Here is an 11948-nt window from a genome sequence, read left to right as displayed (position 1 = left end):
TCTGCTATAAACAACAGAAGTGAGCTAGAACATTGAAACTTAGTGTGAAGCACAGCAGAGTTCAAGGTCAATCTGTGCCAAGTGGCTTTACTTGGCATGCTTGAGCTTCATTACTATGGTAACAGTCTGGATATCTATTGTGACAAAACCATACTTTTGAATAATAGGTCAAATCTACCCGATGGGCTTCTATGCAGTTTCTGCCTACCCAATTTAATTCACACACACACAAAAAAAGAGACGGGTCAACCCAAGGCTAGAGAAAACCAACTTCTTAGCCACTCAGCTTTACTGCACTTGTGATACACAATACACTATCATTACACTACAACAACATACAATATAACAATCCAGATATACAATACAATATGCCATACTGACACATCTATACTCAGTTCAGTATTCGACATGCAATTCTAACATATTGATATACTGTATCCAATATGCCATGTCATATACAATTAGACTACAATACACTCTATTATTACAGGACAATGTTTGTCAATGTCACTGCTACCTGTGATATTTCTTTCTAATGAACATTTTTACTTGTTGTGTTTTCAAAAGTTTAGAGATGAAAATAAAATATATTGGTTACAAACTGAATGTTGTTTTTGTCTTTTGTTTTTGTCTTCTCAGTCCTTAGGAGGATTGGTATTGACAGGGAAGCTAGTTCACTTGTGCAATAGACAGAAGCATGGCCATATGGTTAAGAAGATTGCTTCGCAACCACATGGTTCTGGGTTCAGTTCTACTGCATGACATCCTGGGCAACTGTCTTCTATTGTAGCCATGGACTGATCAAAGCCTTGTGAGTGGATTTGATAACTGGAAACCAAAAGAAGTTTGTTGTATCCATGCATGGATATGTGTGTGTGTGTGTGTGTGTGTGTGTGACTCCTTATCATAACATTGCCTGATGGTTGTAAATGAGCAGATTGTTGGATATATGGTATTATTCATTTCCAGTCTTCAGTGCAAACATGTCTGACCATGGGGGAATATTACCTTCCTTGGAACAGGTGAGTGTTAGCAACAGGAAGGGCATCCATCTGACCATAGAAAAGATGTCTTAATGAATTCCACCTAACCCATGTAAGCGTGGAAAAATGGACATTAAAACAATGATGATTAAGATGGTGTAAGTGTTTGTCAATGTTTATATTTAGGAGAAAAAAAAAACCTGAGCTGCAGATGTTGTTTGTTGACAATTCCCTGTCAACAAATCATTTCCTAGTTCTGCACTTTTGAAGCGGTGAGTGGAATATGAAAAACCACTTGAAAAACAGGTTAGGATAAGTAACAGGAAGAGCCATCTGGCTATAAAACAATGTTACTTAATGTAATAGAATACACAATACCAAGGAAAAAACATGATTGGCATGGCTGGAAAATATTTTGATTATAGGTTTACATGATTGGGGTTGGCTTGAGGCAAAACAATCATACATTTAGGTTGTGCTTTTTTTTAATGCAAAATCATATTTCAGTCAAGCTAGGGTGAAAAAAAAAATCTGTTATTTTGCTTGTCACAATGTATTTGAATGCTACACTGTCAAAGGGAAATAATCGTCTTGACCTTGATTGTTATCCGATGTGGCTGAACAGCAAGACATCCAGTGAGGGGGAAGTGGCTATGAGTTGAAGCGATTAAATCCTACATTCCTTGACCAGGGAATCGAAATTTCTGTCTGTCTGTTTCTGCAGACTTCTTTCTATTGTTCTCTGGATTTCCATAACTAAAGTGCATCAAAGTAACAATGGATATTTTATAGGTTATCTAGGTTGAACTGGATTTGACCCAAGATGGTGAGGATGTTGACTGCTGAGTGCAAAGCCAGAGAAAAACAGAAAGAAGCTTGCAGAAGCATTCAGACAGAAATTTCAATTCCTGGTTGAGAATCTAGGATTTGATTGCTAGAGAGAGGAGAAAATAAATTGAAGAGGAATGGTTGTTATGAAAAACATTGTATATAGTCCAACCCATGCTAGCATGGAAAGCAGATGTTAAATGATGATGATGATAATGACAGTGATGTTTCCGAACTAAATATTTATGCAGTGAGACTTTGTGCTGGACACTAGAATTTTCTAATTTTATTACTTGTTCTTCAAATATTTTTGATTAAATTTGCATTATTCTAAACCAACAAGTTATTACTGTTGTGAAAAACATTGCATATACATAATGTTTCTCAACAAAATATTGTATAAAGTGAGATCTTGAGTGAAATACTGGTATTATCTGATTTTATTAATTGTTCTTCAAATACTTTTGGTTAAATTTACATCTGCTCTTACAAGCAAAACCTAAAAAAATTTCATCGATTGGTTTTCAAATATTTTTCGCTAAATTTACATCTGCTTGATTATACTGTATTTTATATTACTTATATGTTATCTTAATCCTAATTATTCAATAACCTTAATTCATTGTTCAGTTTATTTTCATAAAAATCATTCTCGACTAAACAATTCCTCAAAACTGCTGAAATGATGTACATCCCTAAAAGCCAATGCTGCACTAATCTTGAGAATAAGCTGGTGCACCTGCTACTGCAATATAAATTCGCAACATAAACCTTAATAATAATGGTTTCAAATTTTGGTACAAGGCCAGCAATTTTGGGGGAGTGGTAATTACATCGACCCCCAGTGTTTTACTGGTACATATTTTATTGACTCTGTAAAGGTGAAGGCAAAGTTGACATTGGCAGAATTTGAACTCTGAACATAAAATTGGAAGAAATGCTGCTAAGCATTTTGTCCAGTGTGGTAATGAGTCTGCTCAGGCCAGCAATTTCAGGGTGGTGGGTAAGTTGATTGCATTAATCCCTAGTGGTACTTATCTTATCGACCCTCAAAGGATGAAAGGTGAAGTCAACTTCGGCAATGATTTTGTTATTGGTTGCAAAGGTTGAAGATGTTGAAGATAGAAATGTTTAAATAGATAAAAAAACCCCAAACAACCACAAAGGAACCCTGGAAATTTGCATTGAATAGAAGAGTGAGATTAACAATAAGTATACCTTAAGAAATAGATATACTAGCATTAATAGTCCAGAACAAGAATATGAGCAGTAAAAGGGTTCCCCAAAAGTGGTTGAGAAACTGCATTTAATGGTTTGGGTCATCCTACACACATCTCAGATGCAGTCTACACAATTGGAATAACATACCAGTCGACATAATTTTGTATGTTCCTGAAAGGTGCTGAGTGACTGGTCTCTTTTCAGTGACTATCCTACACTAAACACCAGCACCATCCCAGATCATTAACCAATATTCCACATGCAAAGTTTTCTTTTCCTCTAAGTGGTGTACTTGTTTCTCTTTTCGAAGATAAATCTTGTCAGGGCGCACAATCAAATTCCATCTATGAAAGCTGAATTGATGATGTGATCCAGGATTCACTGTTTATCTACATTGCGTACCCCAATGACTTTCTTGTCACAATGAAGGGTGGGGACAGGGAACATCTTTACCTACTAAGTGAACAACTGACTCTGTAAGACACAGTCATCAATTCCAGTAAGTGCCTGTTTAGTGTGTAGTAAGACCCCAACTGAGATTTGAACATTGGCTTGCTGAGTTTCCCATTCTAGAACCATAAACTCATGTTTTTCCCCAAAAAGGAAAAACGTTGCCATAAATAGTTAATACACTTCAGTGAATATAGCTCAATCAATGAACATTGACTGATTTATTCAAAGTGATGCTGTGAGTTTTGCCACCAACAGTTTGGCTAAATATTCTAAAAGCTGGCTTATAGTTGTAAAAGCCGACAAATTCAACTTAAGGCCATCAAGTATTGTGTATGACTAACTACAAACTGGTAATATTCATCTTTCTTTTGTCTATCAACTAAACCGTCTATCAACTAAACCGTCTATCAACTAAACCGTCTAAAGGACGTCTATCAACTAAACTGTCTAAAGGAATCTATGTTGTTTGTTGCAGTGAGTGGCTTCTACTCATCTGAATTACCATGCTTTCTCTTTTCTTACAAAACATCTTTTTGTTGTACTAACACAAATATGCATCCCTTAAAGCCAATGCTGCATAAATCTCAAGAATAAGCTGGTGCACCTGCTAGTGCAACATAAACCTTAATAATAATGGTTTCAAATTTTGGTACAAGGCCAGCAAATGTGGGAGAGTGGTAAGTCAACTACATCGACCCCAGTGTTTCACTGGTACTTATTTTATTGACTCTGTAAGGATGAAAGGCAACCATAACTTGTTGTGTCGAGTAACGTACATTAATTATATGCAGTAATTAAAATTTCTTGCACTACTTTCACATGATTATTCAGCAAATTGTATTACAGAAAGTTACTAGCCATTCATTGAATGTTGTTCCATTAATTTATTGGATGTACATTTGTAAAAATAACTACCATTAATCCTCAAGTATAGTCTGACCTTGAGTATAATACATAGGGGAATTTTAGGGGGCTGTACCTCTGAGAAACCTAAAACTTGTGTATAATATGCACTCCTTCTCTAACTTGAGTTGTGCATAATTAAGCCAGCAGCACCTAGTTGAGCAAACACTTCCATGCATGTGTAATACAATTATGGTGATGTTCTTAACTGTTATATGGGAATGTAAATACATTTGCAAATTGTTTTTGTTACAGGTTATTTATTCTGTGTTCTGAATACTTTTATTTTGATAAATGTTGCTTACTGCAAATTATGGATGATTTTTTATGACTTCATTGCTTTCAGGTTTAGCTTAAGGTATTTTCGTGCCCAGCATCACAAAATGTGTCTGAATAAACATTGCCGGACAGCAACTAGAGACTCGGACATTACTTAGAAAATATTTTTCATTTTTATCCTCGTATATAGTACGCACTAGGGATTTTGACCTTTAAATTTTGGGGAAAAAATGCAGATTAAACTCGAGGATTTACGGTATGTGGGTTAATAAAATATTTGAAAACTCAACTAAACATTAGAGTGGTGATTCTCTACACATGCAATCTATTTTACTTTGTAAGTAGCCTAAGACTACTAAGAATATATGACTGATGACCATGATAAAGGTGCATCATATCTGGTTGATCTTAATCATATGCTTGACAAAGACGGAATGTGCCGACTGGAGAGACAAATAATGATTAGCCCCAAATTTCTTGCATCCACATCACCGCATAATTTGAAGAAATTTCTTTACCTCATCACCAACTTCTATGGCAGTTATGTCTCAACTACACTGAAGGTACAGAACCCCTCACCCAGGTGCTTAAGAAAGGAATAATCCAATAACACTTGATGCATCACTACAATTGTTTGTAGATTCCTCGGACATTGAAATGGGAGTTGTTTTACTGCTGCTATTTTAATTACATTTTAACATTATGACCATTCTTTTGTCATATTATTGGCTTTTTCGTGTGTGTTTTGAAGTGGAAGTTTTGCAAACTATAAACCTGTCAGCTTGCGATGACTGTTTAAGTTTTATCAATTGAAATGTAGCAAGGAGAAAGTAGTTGTTTAAATGTTACTTAACATATAAACAATTCATCTGAAAACAAAACATTTGAGAAGCAGAACAAGTTAAACTGTCACATAAACTGTATTAGAAGAGAGCGGTGATTATCAAGTGGAGAGAGAGAGAGAGAGAGAGAGAAAGAGAAGGAAAGAAAAAAAGATATATATTTAGGTAGAGAGGAAAAGAGATAGATAGATAGGTAGGTATATAGATACACAGTTACACAGAGAGAGAGAGAGAGAGAGTAGTGGTAGATCTGGACTGGAGTTTGTATCATCTTATTACTGGTGCCTTATTATATCTCAGTTTCACAAGACAATAAACTCTCACATGGCCCAGTCTTCTTGTTGCACTGCATGAGAGAAATATTAATCAGGCTAAGTAGTATATTTGGGCACCATACTCAGTTTGGGTCAGTAGACACTAATTCAGCAAGCAACCTTAAACCAGAGTCCACTAATTGCCTCAAGCCAATGGATTAGAACCTGGCTTTATACTGAATACTGCTGTACCATGACTAATTTCTATTATGGCATATTGGAGTCGACTAGCTTCTTATAGGCTCACCATGTTCATCTGCAATGGTTGGTCGTCTTACCTATCATGTGAGTTTGGAACATTGGTTGAGCCCTGTGCTTTAATAGGCTGAGTTTTGTGTGGGATATGGATCAATGATTCAATTACATTGTGCGTAATACATTTTCAAACAACTCATCTGAATCCGTGCTGGAGCCTACCTCTGTCTATATATATAGGTTTAACACAACATCTATGACAGAGGAGTGAGCAATTTTCATGAAGGCGAGTCATGTTATTTTCCTGCCATTATAATGAAGCATATGTAACCAACGACAGCCACAGTTGAATTATTCAAATGATGGATGACCTATACAACCACCAGAATTCGTGATTTGTTTATTTTCTCCGCTGTATTATTTAACAGAATAATAAAATCTCTGTTATTTTAAAAGTTTGTTTCTTGTGTTATTTCCACGAGTGAACACATAACATATGTTATATAATTGCATGCAAGATTCTGTAATAAACCAAGGGAGACTTTATACCAACACCGCTAAACTACTTTCAAAATTCTGTCTATTAAGATTGACTCCTGAACATTAAAACATTTAAAATACTGTTTATTATATTGACCTTAGTGTGGAGGCACATTGCTTAATGGTTAAGGATGTTGGACTTGCAGCGTAGACTCAGGTGAAATTCCTCTCTCCCATTTATTATATATACGTTCATTTGAATGTAGAAGGGAACAGCTAGCCTTTGGCTGCTATTTGGACCCCATTGTGTCCACTACTCTGATTGGTTGGTATTGGCACAGTTTGTCTCTTGCTCTGTCGTCTCAACTTGCTGTGTATAACCAGTCAGAGTCCCTAAATATGATCACGTGGGACAGCCTGTTCTGTACCCTGTTTTGAGCCTACAGTTCCTTATAAAAGCTCAGCTTCTCCTCATTTCGAAGTCTTTGGTTCCAGACTTTTAAGGTCTAGCCACTGACCACAAAGACACAGCCAATTCCAGTGACAACGCCAGATGACAACACCATCACCACAGAAGCTTCGTTGAGACTCACCAACTTTGTTCAACAGCATTATGGCACCCCCCTCTTCATGGCCACCATCACGTCCTTCTTAATGTCAACATCATCTCTCTAAGTACTCAGCTCAGCAAGCAATTCACCCAGGTTCCAACACTTCACTGTTTGTACTTGACCATGGATCAACAGAAATATACAACCTGCAAGAACTCTTGTATCAAGTGACTCAGGCAGCAGCATCCCAGCCATGACTTCATGTACCTGTAACTGGCTTAGCATCATGGCCGCGACTTCTTGATACTGTATTTCAACTATTGTGTACGACTAACTACAAACTGGTAATATTCATCTTTCTTGTGTCTATCAACTTACTTCTCACTTTGATGGCTACAGACTCTTTCACTGTCATCATCTTCATTGCCATCCTTATATGTTCTTAACACATGCATACATCTATGCTTACACACACGCATACATTTTGTTCTCATGATGACCTGTCTACTATTCTGTATACATGAAGCAAACACAGACACACATGCTAACATATGAACAAATCTTCTTTTAACCATTCTATGTGGTGTGTCAATTTTTCCATCTGGCAAGTAAATGGTTCTATCAATTTTCTCTTTTATCGTAACAGCCATGTGATGTGGTACTAAAGAACCATTCTCTTCACCTCACATTGCATGGTCCTTTACAGACTCATTATCATAAGATTGTGGTTTCAATTTCTGGACCAGATGATGTGTTGTGTTCTTAAGCACCAGTCCACTCAGCTGAAATGAGTAATCCTGCGACAGACTATCGTCCTGTTTGGAGAGGAGTATATTGGCCAGAGAGACTGGGACACCAGCCCTATGCTTCTTACAGAATAATGTGGACCCTAGCATGATCTAATTTGTATACCTTGGGAAGATGAAAAAGGAAGTCCACCTGGAAAAATTGCTTGCAACGACCGGGAAATTATAGATATGTTGATGTATTGGGATTTTGGAATGAGTTGTGATCTAAGGAGAAGTAGAAACAAATGTTCACTTGAAATATGACAATATCGAATTGTTAGGTTTCTGATCATAAAATATTAATGGAATTTTGTGCACTGTTTTCCTTTTATTAACCAGAAGACAAAAATAGATTTTTGCATTCATATGGTGGTTCTTTCTTTACCATAAAGTAGAATAAATTAAAAAAGTATAAACCATCTTTTTCAGACCTCTCAGATTCCGCCACCCAGAAAGGGATAATCCCACTGCAAGAAACACTGCATTACAGTATTGTGCACTACTGCATATATTGCACGAAGAGCATATACTACTACACTGTTCGTTTATTATACTGCAATACACTACATAATACCAGACTACTATATTTCCAGATGATCGTATGATGGAGTCTTTACGTAATCACTGATCCTGCTCAATATGTAAGACCAACCTTGGCAGCAAGCTGGAAGAATTGTTTGAGCTTCGGAGAAAATGCTTACGTGCTTTTCTTCTGGATATTAATGTTTAAGGCAGCGAGCTGACAAATCGTTAGCTTTGTGGCATTTTGTCTGTCTCTATGCTCTGAGTACAAATTCCACCAATGTTGACTTTGCCTTTCATCCTTTCAAGGTCGATAAAATAACCATTTGAACACTGAGATCGATTTAATCGATTTGGCTCCTTCCTCAAATCTGTTGGCCTTGCACCAAAATTTGAAACCAGTATATAAGACAAACCTTCCGGTTCTTTAAAATGGAGATGACATATCTAGCTATTGATGTTATTGTCTGAAGATTGTTTTAAGTTAAACAAAGTTCATGAGAAGAGTATGTGGTCTTGAGTTTAACCATCATATTTTTGAGTCATTGAACATTCTTTCCATTACTATATAGTGTTTAGCACATAAACAACTATTTATAGGATGTGGACAGACATTTTTTTACTGTTTAGTCAGGCAGGGAAGGCAATACCAATTGCAGAGATGGAGGAAACTACCCTCAAAATGGAAACCTAACACGAATGCTTGCAACAAAGTGAACTTCATTAAGTCTCCCAAGTTGCAGGTGGTGATATCAAACTAAATGACAGATTAATTCTTCTACATAAGGGTAAGCGTGATGTGAACTGAAACAGATCACGTCATCTTTCTATTGACAATGACAGAGAAAGTTGTCATGGCAATATCTGCTCAGAAGCCTATGCAAAGTTGCAGAAAGTGTATGGAGAAGGGTGTTTGAGCCACACACAAGTGTACGAGTGGTTCAGACATTTCCAAGATGACTGAAAAAAATGTCCATATTGACAAACGTTCTGGCGACCCACAACCTGCAGAACTGAGAAAAACATCGCAGATGTGCATGCAGCTGTGAGGGGAAATCATTGAATAACCATCCGTGAGTTATCAGAGGGTGTGCAGATTAGTTACGGTGCAGTTCAGTCTATTATGAAACAGGTCTGCCAAGTTTGTGCCAAAACTGCTTTCAGCTGACTAAAAGTACACTTGAGTTTCAGTTGTACAAGATCTCCTTGATTGCATTGAGAACAATGAAAACTTTTTGAAAACTTTACATTGGTCTCTGAGCAGGTGTCACCAAGCTTTTGGCAAAATTTGATGCAGATTCTCTGCTCAACTTCCTCTGTCATGGTCAATGTGATGATCACATGCTACACACTTTCCTTTGAAGCACTGCTGATATGAGCTAGAATGTTAAAACTTAGTGCTCATGCACAACAGAGTTCAAGGTCAATCTTTACCCAGTGGCTTTATTCTGTGTGCTTTATTTTCATTACTACAGCTACAGTCCGGATGCTTACTGATCAGACCATGTAAGTCTCAGTAATGGAAAAAAAATCCTCTGTATATTTCAATGTAAGGAATCTTTATCAAAAAAAACCCTTCCTGACTTCAGAAATGAAGCCATTAACTTGTTTGATAATTATACTGTTGAATTATCACATCACATAGAAAAAAGAACTAATTGAAGGACTAAAATTCGTTCTAGGGAATAATTATTTTGTGTTTTATTGATGACTTTTATTGGCAAAAATCTTGGACCATGACCGGGATGGAAACAGCTCCTCCATTGGAAAGTTTGTAACGAGTTATCTAGAGATTGCTAATGCACAAAAATTACTTCACTACCAAAATGTGGGAACTCTTTCTTCAAATACACACAAGAAAACTGGAAATGATATCTTGACAATTGCTTCATTTTATGGAATGAAAGCATAGAAAAGCTAAAAATTCCAAAAGTTCATCAATAACAAAAATATACTGTTCAGCATACTCTCATTTTTAGTTATACTACAAGCACTAGCGTAACTAGAGTGTGTGCTGCTCAGGGTGGCCCTTCCGTTTGCCACCCCCAAACCCCACAAAAAACACATAATGCCTTCATCAGACCCAAAAGTTGCCACCTGGGGCAGACTGCCCCTACCATCTCCTAGCTATGCTAGTGCCTACAAGTCAACTAAATAGAATCAGATGTACATATAAGCCTTCAAACTCCAAACAGTATCTACCTTTCAATTCGTGGCATCCGAGACATACCAGATTAAATGTTCTTTATATAATCTAGTTAAAAGGATCTTCACAATTGTATCCAATGAAGATATCAATGACACAAGACTTCAAGAACTTATGGATATATTGGGTATCTGAAAGTTCGTGCTGATTTATAGTAGCTTACCTTTCAACTTAGTTTAGAACATGGTTGAGTCCATTAAATAGGATTTGACTACATCTCCATTTAGAGCACAGTTTAAGCTATCTTTTTGTGGAAGAAGATTTATGTTCCTATAACCTGTGTTAATTCTGTAACCCTTTAAAATGGAAGATAAGAAAGTTCATTTTTGGCACTTGATGCTTTGGGAACCAGACAAAAATTGCTGGGATGTGTTACCCCACTCTCTATATTCACCAGATATTGCTCCTTCGGATTTCCACTTATTTAGGTCTCTGCAGAATAGTTTTAATGGTAAAAATTTCAATTCTTTGGATGATGTAAAAAGATACCTTGATGAATTCTTTGCCACGAAACCACCTCAATTCTGAGAAGAGGGTATTTTCAAGTTAAAAGAAAGATGGAGACACATTGTGCAACAAAATGGTTCATATTTGGTTGATTAAAAATGTAATGGCAAGTATTTATTGGCCTTTCTCTTTCCTTTAAAAATTGGCACGAACTTTCCAGGCAACCAATACTTGTTGACAGAAATTATCCACCATCCTCAATCGATAATGGAATACAGAGTCAAGAGAATCAATAACTATGTACTAATAGAAAGAAAACAAAGAACTATATTGGAATTGAAAACCTTACATTTTCATTCATAATCCTAAAAACAATGAGGCCTACAACATTATAATTGAAAACATCCTGCTGCTGAAAAAGACTTCAGTTTGAACAAAATCATTCAAATACATAAAAAGCAAATGATAGCCTAAGTCAATAAAAAAAATATTAACAAAGGCTTAACACCATACAGTAACAACAGCACCAACTGAAAAAATGTGGAAGAACATACTTTGGTATATGTTTAAATCTATCAGAAAGATTGGTGATCTGTTTTAAAGAAGAGTGACTCTCTTTTTCTTTTACTCTCTTTTACTTGTTTCAGTCATTTGACTGTGGCCATGCTGGAGCACCACCTTTAGTTGAGCAAATCGACCCCAAGACTTATTCTTTGTAAGCCTAGTACTTATTCTATTGGTTTCTTTTGTCGAACTGCTAAGTTACGGGGATGTAAACACACCAGCATCAGTTGTCAAGCGATGTTGGGGGGACAAACACGGACACACAAACAAACACACATACACACACACACACACACACACACATATATATATATGTTTATATGCATATATATGATGGGCTTCTTTCAGTTTCCGTATACCAAATCCACTCAC

At 36.5% G+C, this 11948-nt stretch overlaps 1 long non-coding RNA gene across 1 annotated transcript in view; it reads left to right on the top strand.

Annotated features, from left to right (window-relative positions):
* LOC118763423 overlaps window positions 1-606 on the top strand; it is a 2295-nt gene extending 1689 nt beyond the window's left edge. The window contains exon 2 of the long non-coding RNA XR_004999182.1: window positions 1-606. This exon is cut by the window's left edge and continues 725 nt beyond it. This is a non-coding gene — a long non-coding RNA (uncharacterized LOC118763423).
* Window positions 607-11948: the final 11342 nt, after the last annotated feature.

Source organism: Octopus sinensis, linkage group LG5, assembly GCF_006345805.1.
Source record: "Octopus sinensis linkage group LG5, ASM634580v1, whole genome shotgun sequence".
NCBI lineage: Eukaryota > Metazoa > Mollusca > Cephalopoda > Octopoda > Octopodidae > Octopus > Octopus sinensis.
The sequence above is the reverse complement of the archived record's forward strand: the minus strand, read 5'-3'. Positions and strand labels throughout refer to the sequence as shown.